The sequence below is a fragment of the Bos taurus genome, chromosome 3 (genome assembly GCF_002263795.3).
Source record: "Bos taurus isolate L1 Dominette 01449 registration number 42190680 breed Hereford chromosome 3, ARS-UCD2.0, whole genome shotgun sequence".
Lineage (NCBI taxonomy): Eukaryota > Metazoa > Chordata > Mammalia > Artiodactyla > Bovidae > Bos > Bos taurus.
In genome coordinates this window covers 11,752,910-11,775,253 of record NC_037330.1, presented here as the reverse complement: position 1 = coordinate 11,775,253, position 22,344 = coordinate 11,752,910, and the positions used below count along the sequence as shown (strand labels likewise).

General features: G+C 41.6%; 1 long non-coding RNA gene and 2 pseudogenes across 1 annotated transcript; all 3 read left to right on the top strand.

Annotated features, from left to right (window-relative positions):
* Positions 1-4,254: 4,254 nt before the first annotated feature.
* Positions 4,255-5,961, top strand: LOC781813 (elongation factor 1-alpha 1-like; annotated as a pseudogene).
* Positions 5,962-6,169: 208 nt separating this feature from the next.
* LOC104968507 (uncharacterized) lies at positions 6,170-7,988 on the top strand. The gene is made up of 3 exons (XR_009493840.1): positions 6,170-6,444; positions 6,943-7,109; positions 7,748-7,988. It is a non-coding gene; the product is annotated as an uncharacterized lncRNA (long non-coding RNA).
* A 9,113-nt stretch (positions 7,989-17,101) lies between these two features.
* On the top strand, positions 17,102-20,836 carry LOC782249 (T-cell surface glycoprotein CD1b-2-like; annotated as a pseudogene).
* The last annotated feature ends 1,508 nt before the right edge of the window (positions 20,837-22,344 follow it).

Below are 22,344 nucleotides of genomic sequence, written 5' to 3'. Positions count from 1 at the left end.
AGAAATGGTATGGACCTAACAGAAGCAGAAGATATTAAGAAGAGATGGCAAGAATACACAGAAGAACTGTACAAAAAAGATCTTCATGACCCAGATAATCACAATGGTGTGATCACTGATCTAGAGCCAGACATCTTGGAATGTGAAGTCAAGTGGGCCTTAGAAAGCATCACTACGAACAAAGCTAGTGGAGGTGATAGAATTCCAGTTGAGCTATTCCAAATCCTGAAAGATGATGCTGTGAAAGTGCTGCACTCAATATGCCAGCAAATTTGGAACACTCAGCAGTGGCCACAGGAGTGGAAAAAGTCAGTTTTCATTCCAATCCCAAAGAAAGGCAATGCCAAAGAATGCTCAAACTACCGCACAATTGTACTCATCTCACACGCTGATAAAGTAATGCTCAAAATTCTCCAAGCCAGGCTTCAGCAATATGTGAACCGTGAACTTCCTGATGTTCAAGGTAGTTTTAGAAAAGGCAGAGGAACCTGAGATCAAATTGCCAACATCTGCTGGATCATAGAAAAAGCAAGAGAGTTCCAGAAAAACATCTATTTCTGCTTTATTGACTATGCCAAAGCCTTTGACTGTGTGGATCACAATAAACTGTGGAAAATTCTGAAAGACATGGGAATACCAGACCACCTGATCTGCCTCTTGAGAAATTTGTATGCACGTCAGGAAGCAACAGTTAGAACTGGACATGGAACAATAGATTGGTTCCAAATAGGAAAAGGAGTTCGTCAAGGCTGTATATTGTCACCCTGTTTATTTTACTTATATGCAGAGTATATCATGAGAAACGCTGGACTGGAAGAAACTCAAGCTGGAATCAAGATTGCTGGGAGAAATCTCAATAACCTCAGATATGCAGGTGACACCACCGTTATGGCAGAAACTGAAGAGGAACCAAAAAGCCTCTTGAAAGTGAAAGTGGAGAGTGAAAAAGTTGGCTTAAAGCTCAACATTCAGAAAACGAAGATCATGGCATCCGGTCCCATCACTTCATGGGAAATAGAAGGGGAAACAGTGTCAGACTTTATTTTTCTGGGCTCCAAAATCACTGCAAATGGCGACTGCAGCCATAAAGTCTGCAGACTGATGTGAAGCTTGGGGACATGATTTTACAGAATGACTTACAGAGTAAAAACGAGGACGTTATTAATTTTTACAGTGATTGGTTATTATAGTGGAAGTTTCTCATGCCATTTTTAGGAAGATGACTTTTTCTTTCATGATTGTCAGAGCCATTTGCAAAGAATAATCTAGGTTGAATTTCACTTACAGTAATGAAATAAGCCAGATTTTTTTTGTTACATGGTTTAAATGCCTGCTCAGGAAATTCCCAAATACAGACTCCATTTGTATTTAATACTAATACTCTTAGATACTGTGAACACCACTCAAACTGTATAAGATTGCACACAGTAGCTGCCCTCAGGCAACCATTAGGTACCAGCTCACTTGGGCACCTGCCTGGTACTTCAGTGGAAGGTCCTCTGTTGTCCTCAGGCTTAGAAATCTTAATTCTGGACCCATGGTGTATGTTTTTCCTGCTTTTGGAGTAGACTGTAAGATATTTGTTGTATTTATTTTTTTAGGGAATCAGAGGTAAATTTTTACCTTTTCCTTGCTACCCTTTCACTCTTATTTTCACCAATAAAGATAGGCCCTTGTCTTCTGAGCTTCTTGATTGCTGTAACTGAGATTCAGAAATAATTTGTTTCCACTCAGGTTTTTGCTTTGGCAACATGGGCTTTTGAGAGAGGAAATGAACATGGGTCTCCTGCATTGCAGGCAGATTCTTTATCATCTGAACCACTAGGGGAGCCCAAGAAAACTGGACTGTCTTTTTTAGTATTAGTGTGGAACAAATATTAAGTTCCGAGGGCCCTTTCCTGGCCATCATCTTCATGTCCCAGCGAGTCTGTCAATACCTTTAACCAAGTTTTAGCCAAGTAGGAGATACTAATTGTGATGGTAACAGCAGTACAAGAGCACAGATTCAATTTTTCAGTACTGACTCCCTGAAATGGGGCTAGGGTTCTCAGAATCTCCCTTTCTATGGTATGTCTCCATTCTCAGAGGAGGTCTCTCTGTGAATGTACACCAAGGTACTGTGGCCACTCACACTGACCCATTTGGTATTCTCTCCAAGACTACCTGCACTACCTCTCTGTTACTGCTACATCACTGACAGTGTTATATTTGCTGTATGAGAGAATGAGATAGGTGGACAAACCAAAGGAATACTTCTAGATTAAAAGAGACTGAGTGTTGAGCAATTGTTTAGTATTACCTTGTTATTGAATAGATGTGGCAATAAAGGATTAGGAAGGTGAAATAACTCTTTAGCATCACAAGGGAGCTTCTCCAGAGTAGAACGTATAAAAGAGATGAAGACCAAAGAATGGAAATGAGATGGAGTGGGAGTTCAGAGCTGTGGGAGGCACAGTTTTTCTGAGATGTGCAATGTGGGTCAAAGATTTGTCAGTTGGGGAAGAGAGGAAGTCAATTTAGAGTACTGAAAAAAATGCTGAAATTAGAGATCAAATATCAGTTCTGAGAGTCAGAAGTTCTACTTCCCAGTGAAATGCAGTTAGGGTGTTTCTACCACTTCTGTTACTTGGAGTTATCCTCCCAGGTGGTGACAATGAGGATGTTAAGAATGACTCTGGCTGCTCCCAGCACAGGTGCAGGGGTTCTGGATAAAAGCATGCTGCACCCACCACTAAGGGTCTGGGCTCTGCTGTCTCCAGCCGTTTCCCCTATTCTGGAGGCTGGAGATGGAGCCAGAAGCTTTGGGGGCAGGGGACCATTTCAAGTTCTGTATTGTTGTTCAGACTCTGGGTTCTTTTTCATACTATCCTAATTCCACATCTCCTCCTCATTCTTCTTATCTTTCCACTGCTACAGTGTTCCAGGGGCCAACCTCCTTCCATCTCATCCAGATTTCAACCTTTGTCAATAACACATGGGCTCAAAATCAAGGCTCAGGCTGGTTGGATGACTTGCAGATTCATGGCTGGGAGAGTGACTCGGGAACTGCCATTTTCCTGAAGCCCTGGTCCAAGGGAAACTTTAGTGATGATGAGGTGACTGAGCTGGTGGACCTCTTCCGAGCCTACTTCATTGGATTCACTCGGGAAGTGCAGGATCGAGTCAATGAGTTCCAGTTGGAATGTGAGTATAGTCCTCTGATCTGGAAAGACTCTCAATGACTTTTCTTTCTCTTGTGTCAGGCTACTGCTCCCTCTGATGATGGTCCCTTTCCCTCCTCTTTATCCAACTGCATGTACACACTTGTCCAGAGTAGCCTTCAACCCCGACTCCATACCTCCATCCAGTATCTGAGATTCTTCCTGTTTCTTGCTCTCTTCTGTGTACATGACCACTCTTGTGGTTATTTCTTGTTTGCATCTATGTAACTTGCTTCTCTAAAACCTCAAGGAAGAATCTCCTTTTCCTACTCTGTGCTTGAGTGAACTTAAGGTGACTTCCTACTCCTCCAATTGATGTTGTCAAGCATCTTCTGCCTGATCCCTTCTCTACACGTAACCATTCCCTACACCGTGGAATGCTGCACTTCTGACTCCATCACACATTGCCCCTCTCCCCTCTTGCCCCCTCTACATCCTTAAAACAGCCTAACCCCATGACTGATAATATGCATACCTCTCCCCAGTGCTCTTTCTGAAAAGTCCTGAATACTGTACTTGGTTTTATGTCAATAATTTCACCTCTCAACTTGTTGCCACTAAAATGAAAAATCCTATGCCTTTTTCTCGTCTCTTTCTTTCCTGTTTGCTTTTTAATAACTTGTCTCAGTTTTCCTTTACACAGATCCCTTTGTGATCCAGGTCACAGCAGGCTGTGAGCTGCATTCTGGGGAGGCCATAGAAAGCTCTTTGAGAGGAGCTTTAGGAGGACTGGATTTTGTGAGTATCCAGAATCATTCTTGTGTGCCTGCACCAGACGGCAGCAGCAGGGGGCAGAAGTTTTGTGCACTCACGACTCAGTATCAAGGCATCTCTGATATCATCGAGAGACTCCTCTCAGAAACCTGTCCTCGATATCTTCTGGGTGTCCTCGATGCAGGGAAGGCAGAACTGCAGAGGCAAGGTTAGTCTTATGCTCTCCCCAAGATGTTTCTATTTCTCCTCCCACAACTTTCTTTAAATTCATTTTGATATATGGCAAAACCAATACAATATTGTAAAGTTAAAAAATAAAATAAAATTAAATTTAAAAAAAATCAGCTTTTTTGCAACGGGTTTGCCGCCAGGACACAGGTGTCGTGAAAACCACCGTTAAACCTAAGCCAAAATGGGAAAGGAGAAGACCCACATCAACATCGTTGTCATTGGGCACGTAGATTCAGGGAAGTCTACCACGACTGGCCATCTGATCTACAAATGTGGCGGGATCAACAAGAGAACAATTGAAAAGTTTGAGAAGGAGGCTGCCGAGATTGGAAAGGGCTCCTTCAAATATGCCTGGGTCTTGGACAAACTTAAAGCTGAACGTGAGCATGGTATCGCCACTGATATCTCCCTGTGGAAATTTGAGACCAGCAAGTACTATGTTACCATCATTGATGCCCCAGGACACAGAGACTTCATCAAAAACATGATTACAGGCACATCCCAGGCTGACTGTGCTGTCCTGATTGTTGCTGCTGGTGTTGGTGAATTTTAAGCCAGTATCTCCAAGAACGGGCAGACCCATGAGCATGCCCTTCTGGCTTACACCCTGGGTGTGAAACAACTAATTGTTGGCGTTAACAAAATGGATTCCACTGAGCCACCCCATAGCCAGAAGAGATATGAAGAAATTGTTAAGGAAGTCAGCACCTACATTAAGAAAATTGGCTACAACCCCGACACAGTAGCATTTGTGCCAATTTCTGGCTGGAATGGTGACAACATGCTGGAGCCAAGTGCTAATATGCCATGGTTCAAGGGATGGAAAGTCACCTGTAAGGACGGCAATGCCAGTGGAACCACCCTGCTTGAAGCTCTGGATTGCATTCTGCCACCAACTCGCCCAACTGACAAACCCTTGCGTTTGCCTCTCCAGGATGTCTATAAAATTGGTGGTATTGGTACTGTCCCTGTGGGTCGTGTGGACACTGGTGTTCTCAAACTTGGCATGGTGGTCACCTTTGCTCCAGTCAATGTAACAACTGAAGTGAAGTCTGTAGAAATGCACCATGAAGCATTGAGTGAAGCCCTTCCTGGGGACAATGCGGGCTTCAATGTCAAGAACGTGTCTGTCAAAGATGTCCGTCGTGGCAATGTGGCTGGTGACAGCAAAAATGATCCACCCATGGAAGCTGCTGGCTTCACAGCTCAGGTGATTATTTTGAACCATCCAGGCCAAATCAGTGCTGGATATGCACCTGTGCTGGATTGTCAGACAGCTCACATTGCTTGCAAGTTTGCTGAGCTGAAAGAGAAGATTGATCGTCGTTCTGGGAAAAAGCTGGAAGATGGCCCTAAATTCTTGAAATCTGGTGACGCTGCCATCGTTGATATGGTTCCTGGCAAGCCTATGTGTGTCGAGAGCTTCTCTGATTATCCTCCCCTGGGCCATTTTGCTGTGTGTGACATGAGACAGACAGTCGCTGTGGGTGTGATCAAAGCAGTGGACAAGAAGGCAGCTGGAGCTAGCAAGGTCACCAAGTCTGCCCAGAAAGCTCAGAAGGCTAAATGAATATTATCCCCAATACCTGCCACCCCAGTCTTAATCAGTGGTGGAAGAACGGTCTCAGAACTGTTTGTCTCAATTGGCCATTTAAGTTTAATAGTAAAAGACTGGTTAATGATAACAATGCATTGTAAAACCTTCAGAAGGAAAGGAGAATGTTTTTGTGGACCATATGTTTTGTGTGTGGCAGTTTAAGTTATTAGTTTTTAAAATCAGTACTTTTTAATGAAAACAACTTGACCAAAAATCTGTCACATTGAGATCCATTAAAAAAAGTTTAATGAGAAAAAAAAAATCAAAAGTGAGAAGTACCTAAATAGAGAAATGATTAATCAATAAGTCATTTGGTGCCCATAGGAGTGGAAGAGGAAACTGTCCAAAATTGTGGCTTTCTGAGTCCCCATGCTCTGGATTAAAGTCATAATCTGACATTCTTACTGCTCCTGCCTACCCCAGTGAAGCCTGAAGCCTGGCTGTCCAGTGGCCCCACTCCTGGGCCTGGCCGCCTACTGCTGGTGTGCCACGTCTCAGGATTCTACCCAAAACCTGTGCGGGTGATGTGGATGAGGGGCGAGCAGGAGCAGCCTGGCACTCAGCAAGGAGACCTCATGCCCAGTGCAGACTGGACTTGGTATCTCTGAGTAACCCTAAATGTGGCAGTTGGGGAGGCAGCTGGCCTGAATTGCCGAGTGAAGCACAGCAGTCTAGGAGACCAGGACATCATCCTGTACTGGGGTAAGAAGGAACTGGGGCCCAACTGGGAATGGGAGGAAATGGCCCTCAAGAATAGAGAAAAGGACACAGGAAGGGGAGGGATTTGATGGATGACGGAAGGATGGAGGGAGGAAGACAGGCATGGAGAGAGGATAGGCGGGGAGGAAAGAGAATCAGGGAGACAGAAAGAGAGTCAGAGAGACAGAGTTTGAGATTATTTCTAGGACTACAGTGCCAGAGGTATGAAAATAGCTGATCTAAGCTGTACAATAGATTAAAATGAAGTAGTCTTCACTACTACAGTAGTAGTCCCACTGTAGTCTCGGTGGGATTCAGCAAGAAGGAAAGATTAAGGGTGGCTGTGCGTATAAGACCTCTGGGAATAAGAGAAGGGGAACCAGAGATGCCCAGGCAACAGAAGCAGTTAATGATGGTGCTGACACTCAGATGGACAAGAAGGCCTGGAGAACTAGAGAATGGGTTTGAAGTGACATTCCTTTGTCTTCTCCCAATTTCCAGGACACCCCACATCCATTGGCTTGATACTTGTGGCAATAATAGTACCCTCCTTGATCCTTTTGATATGCCTTGCATTTGGTGTGCTGCGATTCATGGGGTCGCACAGAATTGGACATGACTGAGCGAATGATCTGATCTGATCTGATCTGATGGTTTTGGACATACTGGTGAGTTTTCATTTTTTAAACTATTTTTTTTCAGTCCATCCTTTTATTCTTTCCCTCCTTTTTATCTATTAATATTACATGTCTTTAGTCTCAAAATTTCTGCTAGAACATTTCCCTTTTGTCCCCAACTCCCATCTGTAGGTAAATTTATTTTTTCTAAACTGCAGTAAAATATGTCTTGGAAAATTTACTGCATTAGCCATTTTTACACTTAGAGTTTAGTAGTGTTAAGTACATTCACATTTATGCAGCCAATCCTTAGAATTCTTTTCATCTTGAAAACCTAGAAGTCTATGCCCATTAAACCACTTTCCCCAATCCTTTCTCCCTCAGGCCCTGCCAACCACCATTCTACTTTCTGTCTATATGAATCTGTCTACTCTAGGTACCTCATAGAAATGAAATCATATGTCGTTTTGTGAATGGCTTATTCCACCTAGCATTATGTCCTCATAATTCATTCATGTGGTGGCCTGTATTAGAATTTCTTTCCTTTTAAATGTTGTTTTGTTTACCTGTTCATCTCTCAACAGACACTTGTGTTAATTCACATTTTAGCTGTTGTGAATAATGCTGCTATGTACATAGTGTACAAATATCTCTTAAGTTGAGCATTTTTTTGCTTGTGTTCTTAACAGGTCATATCAGAATATCTTGTGAGCCCTGACCATGTCTCCTTTTGCATTTGGAATAAGTATCCAGGAACCCTGAAACTCAAGTTGTCAGCCTAGGAGTTAATCTCATCATATTGGTCAAATAATCATCACATTTGATCAAATCATTGTTCCTGTAGGTTGTAAGATAAATCATAATGTATACCCTAGCAGAAACATAAATGAAAATTGTTATTATGAGACAATAGCACTAGCAGGATCCACTCAGATTTCATAGATGTGATTTGTGAGAAAGAATATACCTTGAAATAAATGAAATGATGTACACAACTCCATGGTGACATGCTTTTGACTTCTTATTTAAAACTTTTTTTTTTGCTTCTGCTGAAATATCATTTTTCAAATTGATCTAACTATAGTTATGCTGAGGTAATTATATTTGAAGAGTTGCTGAGAATTTTTAACATAATTTCACTCTCTTTATTTGGATGATTTTCTAACTATGAGGGTCAGCTGAGCAGCTTGTTTCTCCAGATAGCCTTCCTTACTGTTAGAGTAGAAGAAACTCTCCCTTGACTGGTATTGTGCAGAGATTCACTTTACTCTGTACCCAGAACACGGCAGTTCCTTTTCTTTTTCTTTTCCTTCTACTTATGAGTTCCTTAGAGAATGGCTTGTTCTCAGTGGATCCCTGTCGAAAATTTATTTCTGGTGGTAGAGTTATTACTGTTGTTATAAGACTATCATGTTTGTATAGTCTAGTGAAATATAGTATACAGTGTGACAGGTGGATAGTATATAGTTTAGGTGATTATATAGTTGTGTTAATTCACTTGGAACCAAGATTTTCTGTCTAGAGAAGGTGATGCGAGATAGATGTAATATAAGACTCTGTTATTTTAAACTTGAATTGCAAGCATAATTAAAAAATCATAATATTTAGGCTTAAAAAACGTCCTGACCACTTAAAAAGCCACAAAACCAAGACTTAGTGCTCACATTATGGCTTTGACATGTTTTCACACTAAATGAACCAAAGGACCTTGAAGAAATCACTGATTCCTAATTGGGGCAGGAAGATTCTTCAAGAGTCTGGAACAACTTTGCCAGCAATTCACTTCAGTTCAGTTCATTTGTTCACTCATGTCCAACTCTTTGTGATCCCTTGAACCACAGCACATCAGGCCTCCCTGTCCATCACCAACTCCCAGAGTTCACCCAAACTCATGTCCATCGAGTTGGTGATGCCATCCAGCCATCTCATCCTCTGTCGTCCCCTTCTCCTCCTGCCCCCAATCCCTCCCCGCATCAAAGTCTTTTCCAGTGAGTCAACTCTTTGCATGAGGTGGCCAAATTATTGGAGTTTCAGCTTTAGCATCAGTCTTTCCAAAGAACACCCAGGACTGATCTCCTTTAGAATGGACTAGTTGGATCTCCTTGCAGTCCAAGGGACTCTCAAGAGTCTTTTCCAACACCACAGTTCAAAAGCTCAATTCTTCGGCACTCAGCTTTCTTCACAGTCCAACTCTCACATTCATGCATGATCACTGGAAAAATCATAGCCTTGACTAAATGGACCTTTGTTGGCAAAGTAATGTCTCAGCTTTTCAATATGCTATCTAGGTTGGTCATAACTTTCCTTCCAAGGAGTAAGCCTCTTTTAATTTCATGGCTGCAGTCATCATCTACAGTGATTTTGGAGCCCCAAAAATAAAATCTGACACTCTTTTCACTGTTTCCCCATCTATTTCCCATGAAGTGATGGGACTGGATGCCATGATCTTCATTTTCTGAATGTTGAGCCTTAAGCCAACATTTTCACTGTCCTCTTGCCCTTTCATCAAGAGGGTTTTTAGTTCCTCTTCACTTTCTGCCATAAGGGTGGTGTCATCTGCATATCTGAGGTTATTGAGATTTCTCCCGGCAATCTTGATTTCAGCTTGTGCTTCTTTCAGCCCAGGGTTTCTCATGATGTACTCTAAATTAAGTTAAATAAGCAGGGTGACAATATACAGCCTTGACGTACTCTTTTTCCTATTTGAAACCAGTCTGTTGTTCCTTGTCTAGGTCTAACTGTTGCTTCCTGACCTGCATATAGGTTTCTCAAGTGGCAGGTCAGGTGGTCTGGTATTCCCATCTCTTTCAGAATTTTCCACAGTTTATTGTGATCCACACAGTCAAAGGCTCTGGCATAGTTAATAAAGCAGAAATAGTTGTTTTTCTGAAACTCTCTTGCTTTTTTGATGTTCCAATGGGTGTTGACAATTTGATCTCTGGTTCCTCTGCCTTTTCTGAAACCAGCTTGAACATCTGGAAGTTCATGGTTCATGTATTTCTGAAGCCTGGCCTAGAGAAATTTGTGTTTACTTTGCTAGCATGTGAGATGAGTGCAATTGTGTGGTTTTTTAAGCATTCTTTGGCATTGCCTTTCTTTGGGATTGGAATGAAAACTGACCTTTTCCAGTGCAGTGGCCACTGATGAGTTTTCCAAATTTGCTGGCATGTTTAGTGTAGCACTTTCACAGCATCATCTTTCAGGATTTGAAAGAGCTCAACTGGAATTCCATCACCTCCACTAGCTTTGTTTGTAGTGATGCTTTCCAAGGCCCACTTGACTTCACATTCCAGGATGTATGGCTCTAGGTGAGTGATCACACCATCGTGATTATCTTGGTTGTGAAGATCCTTTTTGTACAGTTCTTCTGTGTATTTTCACCACCTCTTCTTAATATCTTCTGCTTCTGTTAGGTCCATACAATTTCTGTCCTTTATCAAGCCCATCTTTGCATGAAATGTTCTCTTGGTATCTCTAATTTTCTTGAAGAGAGCTCTAGTCTTTCCCACTCTGTTGTTTTCCTCTATTTCTTTACACTGATCACTGAGGAAGACTTTCTTATCTCTCCTTGCTATTCTTTGGAACTCTGCATGCCATAAGGTAAAGGGAAGCTCAGTGATAAAGGTGTGTTGAAAGGATTCACAAATGACTGGTGTGAAAAGGCTCCCATGTCACAGTTGGGGCAGGTGAGCCTCAAGAAACAATGGCTAGTATTTGTTGTTGTTCAGTCACTCAATAGTGTCTGACTCTTTGTTATCCCAGGGACTTTACAGCATGCCAGTCTTCCCTCTACTTCGTTATTTCCTGAATTTTGGTCACATTCATGTCCATTGAGTTGATGATGTTAACTAACCGTCTCATCCTCTGCTGCCTCTTCTCCTTTTGCCTTCAAGCTTTCCCATCATCAGGGTTTTTTCCCCCAATGCATCAGCTCTTCACATTATGTGGCCAAATTATTGGAGCATCAGATTCAGCACCGGTCCTTCTAATGAATATTCAGGGTGGATATCCTTTATGATTGACTGGCTTGATCTCCTTGCAGTCCAAGGAACTCTCAAGAGTCTTCTCCAGCACCACAATTCAAAAGTGTCAATTCTTTGATGCTCAACCTTCTTTGTGGTCCAACTCTTTTATCTGTACATGACTACTGGAAAAACCAAAGCTTTGACTATGTGGACCTTAGTTGGCAAAGTGATATCTCTGTTTTTTGTAACATGCTGTACAAGTCTGTCATAGCTTTCCTTCAAAGCAGCAAGTGCCTTTTAATTTCATGGCTGCAGTCACAGTATGCAGTGATTTTGGAGCACACACAGAAAAATATCTCACTGTTTCCACTTCTATTTCCCTTTCTATTTGCCATCTCATACCCATAAGATGGCAGAGTAGAAGAATGCACATTTATCTTCTCTGTCAAGAACACCAATATTTCAATGAGCTGCTGAAAAAGCCTAATAGACAGAATATTGGATCCCACAAAAAAAAGATATCTCATGTCCAAGCGCAAAGGAGATCCTGAAACAAGATGGCAAGAGCGGGGCAACTGCACTTAAACCTCATCCCCTCCAGAGACACTTGGAGCATGCAAAGGAAACCTGTGTGCACCAGGACCTAGGGCAGGGAGCAGTGACCTGCACAGCTGACTGAGCCAGACCTGCCTTTGAGTATTTGAGTGTCTCCTGTGGAGGTAGTGGGGGTAAGTAGTGGCCTGTCATGGTGACAAGGACTTTGGCAGCAGTAGTCCTCGGAGTTGCAGTTTGTAGCATAAGTCCTCTTGGAGGAGGTCACTATTAGCCCCACTACAGAGTCTCAGATAGGCAGATGACACCACCCTTACGGCAGAAGTTGAAGAGGAACTAAAGAGCCTCTTGAAGAAAGTGAAAGAGGAGAGTGAAAAAGTTGGCTTAAAGCTCAAAATTCAGAAAACAAAATCATGGCATCTGGTCCCATCACTTCATGGCACATAGATGGAGAAATAATAGAAACAGTGAGAGAATTTATTTTCTTGGGCTCCATAATCACTGCAGATGGTGATTTCAACCATGAAATTAAAACACTTGCTCCTCGTAAGAAATCCTGTGACCAACCTAGACAGCATATTAAAACGCAGAGACATTACTTTGCTGACAAAGGTGCATCTAGTCAAAGCTGTGATTTTTCCAGTAGTCATATAAGGATGTCAAGATAAGATAAGATCAGTTGCTCAGTCAGGTCTGACTCTTTGCGACCCCATGATTCACAGCACACCAGGCCTCCCTGTTCAGCACCAACTTCTGGAGTTCTCTGGGACTCACGTCCATCGAGTCAGTGATGCCATCCAGCCATCTCATCCTCTGTCGTCCCCTTCTCCTCCCGCCCCCAATCCTGAGCATGACCTTGCCCATCAGAGCAAGACACAGTTTTCACCACGATCAGTACCTCACACCAGGAAGCTTCCACAAGCCTTTATCCTCATCCATCAGAGGGCAGACAGAATGCAAACCACAATCACAGAAAACCAAACTGATCACATGGATCACAGTTTTGTCTAACTCAATGAAACTATGAGGCATGCCATGTAGGGCCACCCAAGACAGATGGTGGGGAGTTCTGACAAAATGTTGTCCACTGGAGAAGGGAATGGCAAATCACTTCAGCATTCTTGTCTTGAGGACCCCATGGACAATATGAAAAGATAAAATGATATTTCATTGAAAGATGAAGTCCACAGGACAGTAGGTGCCCAATATACTACGGGAGAAGAGCAGAGATGTAGCTCCAGAAAGAATGAAAAGTATGGCCCAAAGTGGGAAAAAAAAAAAAAAAAAAGTCCAGCTGTGAATGTGTCTGGTGGTGAAATTAAATTCTGATGCTATAAAGAGCAATACTGCATAGGAACCTGGAATGTTAGGTCCATGAATCAAGATAAATTGGAAATGGTCAAACAGGAGATGGTGAGTGAACATTGACATTTTAGAAATCAGTGAACTAAAATGGACTGGAAAGGGCGAATTTCATTCAAATGGGCAAGAATGTGGGCAAGAATTCCTTAGATGAAATGGAGTAACCCTCATAGTCAACAAAAGAGTTTGAAATGCAGTATATGGGTGCAATCTCAAAAATGACAGAATGTTCAGTATCATAGAAATCCAAGTCTATGCCCCAACCACTAATGCCAAAGAAACTGAAGTTGAATAGTTCTAAGACCTACAAGAACTTCTAGAACTAACACCAAAAAAGATGTCCTTTTCATCCTAGGAGACTGGAAAGCAAAAGTAGGAAGTTGAGAGATACCTGGAGTAAGAGGCAAGTTTGGTTTTGGAGTCCAAAATGAAGCAGGGCAAAGGCTAACAAAGTTTTGCCCAGAGAATGCACTGGTCATAGCAAAGAAACACTTCCAACAACAAAAGGGGTGACTTTACACATGGACATCATCAGATGGTCAATATTGAAATCAGATTGATCATATTATTTGCAGCCAAAGATGGAGAAACTCTATACAGTCAGAAAAAAAAAAAAGACTGGGATCTGACTGTGGCTCAGATCATGAACTCCTTATTGTAACTATCAGACTTAAATCAAAGAAAGTTGGGAGAACCACTAGGTCATTCAGGTATGACCTAAATTGATTCCCTTACAATTATACAGTGGAAGTGAGAAATAGATTCAAGGGGTTAGATTTGACAGATAGAGTGCCTGAGGAACTATGGACAGAGGTTTGTAACATTGTACAGGAGGCAGTGATCCAAACCATGCCCAGGAAAAAGAAATGCAAAAAGGCAAAATGGATGTCTGAAGAAGCCTTACAAATAGCTGAGTAAAGATGAGAAGTGAAAGGCAAAGGAGAAAAGGAAAGATATACCCATCTGAATGGAGAGTTCTAAAGAAGAGCAAGGAGAGATAAGAAAACCTTTCTAAGTGAACAGTGCAAAGACATAGAGGAAAAAAATAGAATGGGAAAGATTAGAGTTCTCTTCAAGAAAATAAAAATACCAAGGGAACATTTCATGCAAAGATGGGCACAATAAAGGACAGAAATGGTATGGACCTAACAGAAACAGAAGATATTAAGAAAAGTGGCAAGAATAACAGAAGAACTACACAAAAATGATCTGGATATCCAAAAGGTGTGATCAGTCACCTACAGCCAGACATCCTGGAGTGAGAAGTCTACTGAGCCTTAGGAAACAGCACTATGAACAAAGCTAGTGGAGGTGATGGAATTCTAGCTGAGCTATTTCAAATCATAAAAGATGATGTTGTGAAAGTGCTGCACTGAATATGCCAGCAAATTTGGAAAACTCAGCACTGGCTACAGGCCTGGAAAATGTCAGTTTTCATTCCAATCCCAAAGAAGGGCAATTCCAAAGAATTTCAAACTACTTACAATTGCAGTCATTTCTCATGCTATCAAGGTCATGCTCAAAATTCTCCAAGCTAAGTTTCAACAGTATGTGGACCTAGAACTTCTAGATGTAAAAGCTGGATTTAGAAAATGCAGAGGAACCAGAGATCAAATTGCCAACATCCACTGAATCATAGAAAAAGCAAGAGAATTCCAGAAAAATACCCACTTCTGCTTCATTAACTATGCTAAAGCCTTTGGCTGTGTGGACTAGAACAAAATGTGGAAAGTTCCTCAAGAGATGGGAATACCAGACCACCTGACCTGCCTCCTGAGAAACCTGTATGCAGGTCAAGAAGCAGCAGTTAGAACCAGATAAAGAGTAAAAAACTTGCTCAAAATTGGGGAAAAAAAGCGACAAGGCTGAATATTGTCACCTTATTTAACTTATATGCTTATTTAACTTATATGCAGAGTATATCATGAGAAATATATACTCTGAGAAATGTGAAATATGAGAAACCCAGCTGGGCTGGATGAGCATGAGTTTGAATCACGACTGCCGGGAGAAATATGAATAACCTCAGATATGCAGATGACCTCACCCTTATGGCAGAAAGTGAAAAAGAACTAAGAAGCCTCTTGATGAAAGTGAAAGAAGAGAGTGAAAAAGTTGGCTTAAAGCTCAACATTCAGAAAAATAAGATCATGGCATCTGGTCCCATCACTTGACAGCAAATAGATGGGGAAACAGTGGAAACACTGACAGACTTTATTTTGGGGGGCTCCAAAATCACTGCAGATGGTGACTGTAGCCATGAAATTAAAGGATGCTTGCTCCTTGGAAGAAAAGCTATGACAAATCTATACAACGTATGAAAAAGCAGAGACATTACTTTACCAACAATGGTCCATAGAGTCAAAGCTATGATTTTTCAGAAGTCATGTTTGGATGTGAGGATTGAACCATAAAGAAGGCTAGTGCTGTAGAATTGATGCTTTTGAACTGTGCTCTTGGAGAAGAGTCTTGAGAGTCCCTTGGACAACAAGGAGATCAAACCAGTCAATCTTAAAAGAAATCAACCCTGAATATTCATTGGGAGGACTGTTGCTGAAGCTGAAGATCCAATATTGTGGCTACCTGATATGAAGAGCTGAGTCTTTAGAAAAGGCTCCAATGCTGGGAAAGATTGAGGGCAGGAGGAGAAGGGGGTGACAGAGGATGAGATGTTCAGATGGCATCTCCAACTCAATGGATATGAGTTCGAGCAAGCTCTGGGAAATGGTGAAGGACAGGGAAGCCTGGTGTGCTGCAGTCCATGGGGTTGCAAACAGTCAGACACAAGTGAACAACTGAACCATGGCAACAATTTGCCAGTAAGTGATGGGACTGGTTGCCATGATCTTAGTTTTAGAATACTGAGTTTCAGGCCAGCTTTTTCACTCTCCTCTTTGGTCCTCATCAAGAGGCTTTTTAGTTCTCTTCACTTTCTGCCATTAGAGTTGTATCATCTGCTTATCTGTGGTTGTTGATATTTTTCCTGGCAACCTTGATTCCAGGTTGAGTTTTACCCAGACCAGCATTTCACATGATGTATTCTGCATAGAAGTCAAATAATCAGGTTGACAATATACATCCTTGATGTATTTCTTTCCCAATTTTGAACCAGTTCATTTTTCCAAGTCTGTTTCTAACTGCTGCTTCTTGACCTGCATACAGGTTTCTCAGGAGGCAGGTAAGATGGCCTGGTATTCCCGTCTCTTGAAGAATTTCCCACAGTTTGTTCTGGTCCACCCAGCCAAAGGCTTTAGTGTAGTCAATAAAGCAGAAGTAGATGTTTTTCTGGATTTCCCTTGTTTTTTCTTGTGATCTATGATCCAACAGATGTTAGCAATTTGATCTGCGGTTCCCCTGCCTTTTCTATATCCGACTTGTACATCTGGGAGCTCTTGGTTCATGTGCTATTGAAGCCTAGCTTGAGGGACTTTGAGTATTGAAGGATGAAGTCTATTTGATTTATTTCCAGGAATAAAGAATGTTTTATTACTCATTTTGTGTCTTCCTGTCTATGTAAATAGGATGACTTAGTGAAAATCTCTCCTTACACTCAAAATATAGATGATATATATCCACAAATTTGGAATATTTTTCTGAGTGGAGAAAACCAAGAATTATCCTGAGAGCCAACATATTGATTATAGTCCAAATATTTCTCCAGTGAATGCTAAATGTATTGTTAAAAGTTGCCAAATGTATATAAAGAGGACATAGGATATGACATCTTAAGAAAAACATCTCTGAACCTTGGATGAAAAAATGCCAAGTTACTTGCTGACATAGCAATGCTTTATTTGGTAATAGGAAAGATCAAAATATAGATGGAGATTATAAAATATTACAAAGGCAGAAGGAAGTTCTACTGTTAATGAGCCTATTACAAAAAGTTATTTTGACTTGGCCTGAAGCTGGGGCATAATTTCTGAAGTTTTATTTGTCTAATGAAGATTGGTTACTGAAAGTAGTAGAGGAGAAGAGCTACTGAAAAGAAGGTCACATACCATTGACCAATGTAATTTTCAACCTCAAAAATTCCTGTGGTGTAAGAGAATTTTGGTCAGAATATAAACTATTTATTATATTTAATTTTGGGATTTGGGCCCCAGCATCAAATATAAAAAAGACAGTGATTGTAAACACACACGCACACTCAGAAAATTTAACATGGAATTAAAAAGCCAGGTAAGAAGAATGAGATACGAAAGAAGGGCCATTGAGATGTTGGGAAGAGGTAATGACAAAGTGCCAGCGGTGAGAAGGCCATGGGGAGGGCGAACAAGATAGGTAGAGAAGCCAAAGGTATTCTAGATTAAAGAGACGGGAAGCTAAGCAATTGTTTAATATTATCCTTTTATTTCAAAGATGTGGAAATAAGAACTGGGAAGGTGAAATAACCTTTCATCATCATTTGCTACTTCCAAGGTAGTAAGTATAAAGGAGACTAAGTTCAAGGAACGGAAATGAGAGGCAGAGTGGGAGTCTAGAGCTGTGGGAGGTACAGTTTTTCTGAGACGTGCAATTTGGGGCTGAGATTTTTCAGCTGGGGAAGAGAGGAAGTCACTTTAGAGTACTGAGAAAAAGGTTTGCTGAAATAAGAGATTACATACCAGCTCTGAGAGTCAGAAGTTCAACTTCCCAGTGAAAGGCTGCCTCTACCTCTTCTATTGCCGGTGGTTATCCTCCCACGTGGTGACAATAAGGATGGTAAGAGTAATGCTGGCTGCTCCCAGCACAGGTGCAGGGGTTCTGGATAAAAGCATGCCACACCTACCACTGAGGGTCTGGGCTCTGCTGTCTCCAGCCCTCTCCCCTATTCTGGAGGCTGGGGATGGAGCCAGAGGGCTTGGGGAGAGAACTGTTTCAGGCTCTATATTGTTCAGACTCTGGGTGCTTTTTCATTCCATCCTGATTCTACATTTTTCCTCGTTCTTTTCAACCTTCCACCAACACAGTGTTCCACTGGCCAACCTCCTACCATATCATCCATATTTGGACCTTTGCCAACAGCTCCTGGGCTCAAAACCAAGGCTCAGGCTGGTTGGATGATTTGCAAATTCAAGGCTGGGATTCTGACTTGGGCACTACCATTTTCCTGAAGCCCTGGTCCAAGGGGAACTTTAGTGATGAAGCAATGACTGAGCTGCAGGACCTATTCCAAGTCTACTTCATTGGATTCACTCGGGTTGTGCAGGACCATGTCAGTGAGTTCCAGTTGGAATTTGAGTACAGTCCTCTGATCTGGAGAGACTCTCAATGACTTTTCTCTCCCTTGGTGAGGCTACTGTTCCCTCTGATCATGGTCTACTCCTTCCCTCTTTACTCAACTACACTCACACAGCTCTCCAGAGTAGTCTCCAACCCTGACTCCTTACCTCCACCCAGTATCCCAGATTCTTCCTGTTTCTTGCACTTTTGTGTAATAGATGATGTTCCTGCTTTGTAGCCATTTCCTGTTTTGCGTGTATGTCACTTGCCACTCTCAAAACCTAGGAAAAATTCCTTTTCCTACTGTGTGCCTGAATGAACTAAAGTATGACTTCCCCATCCTCCAATTCATATCCTCAAGCATCTGCTGCCTAATCTCCTCTCTCAGTGTAACCTTCCCCTTCACCCTGGAATGCTGCCCTCCTGACTCCATCACACATTGCTCCTCTTCTCCCCTCTTGCGCACTGTTCATCCTTAAAAGAGCAAATCCCCACCATTTACAATAGGCATACCTCTAACCAATGCTCTTCTTCCTGAAAAGTCCTGAATACTGCAATTGGTTTTTGAGTTACAATTTCACATCTCAGACCTTTCTTGCCACTAAAATCCAAAGGCCTATGCCTTTTCCTCATCCTTTTCTTCATTGTTTGCATTTTAATAAATTGTCTTAGTTTTCCTTTACACAGACCCCTTTGTGATCCAGGTGATAGCAGGCTGTGAGCTGCATTCTGGAGAGGCCATAGAAAGCTCTTTGAGAGGAGCTTTAGGAGGACTGGATTTTGTGAGGATCCAGAATCATTCCTGTGTGCCTACACGAGACAGCGGCAGCAGGGGGCAGAAGTTTTGTGACTCATGACTCAGTATCAAGGCATCTCTGATATCATGGAGAGGCTCCATTCAGAAACCTGTCCTCGATATCTCCTGGGTGTCCTCAATGCCAGGAAGGCAGAACTGCAGAAGCAAGGTTAGTCTTGTTCTCTCCCCAAAACTTTTCTATTTTACCTCCTATCACCTTCCTTAAATTCAAAAGTGGAGAATACCTGAATCGAGAGGAGTTTAATCAATAAATGATCTGATTCCCATAGGAGTGGAAGAGGCAACTATCCAAATTTGTGGGTTTCTGAGTCCCCATGCTCTGGAATAGAGTCATAATCTGACATTCTTACTCCTCCTTCCTACCCCAGTGAAGCCTGAAGCCTGGCTGTCCAGTGGCCCCACTCCTGGACCTGGCTGCCTACTGCTGGTCTGCCATGTCTCAGGATTCTACCCAAAACCTGTGCGGGTGATGTGGATGAGGGGTGAGCAGGAGCAGCCTGGCACTCAGCAAGGAGACATCATGCCCAATGCTGACTGGACTTGGTATCTCCGAGTAACCTTGGATGGGGTGGCTGGGCTGAGTTATTGAGTGAAGCACAGCAGTCTAGGAGACCAGGACATCATCCTGTACTGGGGTGAGAAGGAAGTGGAGCCCAGCTGGGGATGGGAGGAGCTGGTCTTCAAGAACATAAGGCAGTCCTGAGGAAGGGGAGAGACTTGATGGATGGACTATGGAGGGAGGGAAGGAGAGGGGGAAGAAAGACTGACAGAGGGAAAGGTAGGAAGGGAGAGACAAAGAAAGAGAGTTAGAGTTCGGGATTTATTTCTGAGACTCCAGTGCCAAAGGAATGAAAATAGCTGATCTAAGGCAGGCAATAGGTAGGAATGAAGGACTATAAACTAGGTGGGATGGAGCAAAAAGAACAGACTGTGGGTGGCTGTGAGAATATGACATCGTGGAATATGAGAAAGGGATTCAGAGATGTCCAATCATCAAAAGCAGGTAACAGTGGGTGTTGACACTTGGGTGGGCAAGAAGCCCTGGAGAACTAGAGAATGGATTTGAAGTGATATCCCTTTGTCTTGTCCCAATTGCCAGGACACCCCACATCCGTTGGTTTGATACTTTGTGGCAATAATAGTGCCCTCCTTGATCCTTTCGATAGGCCTTGCATTATGGTTTTGGAGATGCTGGTGAATTTTCATTTTTAATCTTTCTTTTCTGTCCATCCTTTTATTCTTTCCCTCCATTTTATGTATTAATATTATGCCTTTTTAGCCTCAATATTTCCACTAGAAATTTTCCCCAACTCCCATGTGTAGGTAAATTTAGTTTTAAAAAATTGCAGTAAAATGCATCATGGAAAATTTACTGCATTAGCATTTTTACACATATAGTTTAGTAGTCTTAAGTACATTCACATTTTATGCAGCCAATCTCTAGAACTCTTTTCATCTTGAAAAACTAGAAGTCTATGCCCATTAAACTACTTTCCCCAATCCTTGCTCCCTCAGACCCTGGCAACCACCATTCTATTTTCAGTCTATATGAATCTCTATACTCTAGGTACCTCTAGAAGTGGAATCATTTGCCTTTTTGTGAATGGTTATTACATTTAGCAGTATGTCCTCATAATTCATTCATGTGGTGATCTGTATTAGAATTTCTTTCCTTTTAAAGATTGTTTTGTTTACCTGTTGATCTCTCAACAGACACTTGGGTTAATTCAACAGTCACCTTTTGCCTGTTGTGAATTATGCTGCTATAAACAGTGTACAAATATTACTTAAGAAGAGCAATTTTTCGCTTGTGTTCTTAACAGGTCATATCAGAATATCTCATGAGCCCTGAATGTCTCCTTTTCCATTTGGAATAAGTATCCAGGAACCCTGAAACTCAAGTTGTCAGCCTAGGAGTCAATCTCATCATATTTCATCAAATGATCCTCACATTTGATCAAGTCATTGTTCCTGTAGGTTGTAAGATAAATCATAATTTATACACTAGCAGAAACATAAATGAAAATTGTTATTATGAGACAATATCACTAGCAGGATCCACTCAGATTTCATAGATGTGATTTGTGAGAAAGAATATACCTTGAAATAAATGAAATGATGTACACTACTTCATGGTGACATGCCTTTGACTTCTTATTTAAACCTTTTTTTTTTTTGCTTCTGCTGAAATATCATTTTTCAAATTGAACTAACTGTAATTATGCTGAGGCAATTGTATTTGCAGAGCTGATGAGCATTTTTAACAAAATGTCTCTATCTTGGCCTGAATGATTTTCTGACTATAATGGTTAGCTGAGCAACTTGTTTCTCCAGAAAGCCTTCCTTAGTGCTGCAGTGGAAGTAACACTCCCTTGACTGGTATCCTGCATAGACCCACTTTACTCATACCCAGAACACTACGGTTCTTATTGTTTTTCTTTTCTTTCTACTTAGAAGTTCCTTGAGAGAAGAACTTGCTTTTGGTGGATCTCTGGCCCAAAATAATATTTTTGTGTGTAGTGTTTTTATTGTTATTCTAAAGCTATCTGTGTATAGGCTAGTGAGATATGGTGTATAGTGAGACAGGTGGATAGTATGGAATATAGCGTATAGTGGATTTAAGTGAGTACATAATTGTGTTGATTCACAGGAAACTAGAATTTTCCTATGTGGAAAAGTTGATATGAGTAAATGAGTAAACCTGTAGTTTTAAACTTGAATTGCAAGTATAAATAAAAAATCATAATATTAAGACTTAAAAAAAAAAGGTCTTGGCCACTTAAAAAACCCTAAAATGAAGGCTTAGAACTCAGATTAAGGCATTCACATAATATTTTCCCACTACAAGGAACCAAAGTATCTTGGAGAAATGGCTGATTTCTAGTTTGGAGCAGGAAGTTTCTCCAAGAGTCTGGAACACCTTTGCCATACCAGAAGGTGAAGGGAAGCTCAATGATAAATGTATGATAAAAGGATTAATAAGCGACTGGGTTGAAAAAACTCCCACGTCATAATTGGGACAGTTTGAGTCTCAAGAGAAACAATGGCTAGGATTTGATGTTGTTGTTTAATAGCTAAGTTGTGTTGAGTCTTTTTGACCCCATGGACTGCAGCATGCCAGGCTTCAATGTCCTTCATGGTCTTCTGGGGATTGCTCAAATTCATGTCCATTGAATCAGTGAAGCTATCTAATCATCTCATCCTCTTCCACTCCCTTCTCCTTTTGCCTTCCATCTTTCCCAGCATCAGAGTCTTTTCCAATTCATTGGCTCCTTACTTCAGGTGGCCAAAGTGCTGGAGCTTCAGCTTCATCATCAGTCTATCCAATGAATATTCAGGGTTGACTTCCTTTAAGACTGACTGGTTTGATCTCCTTGCAGTCCAA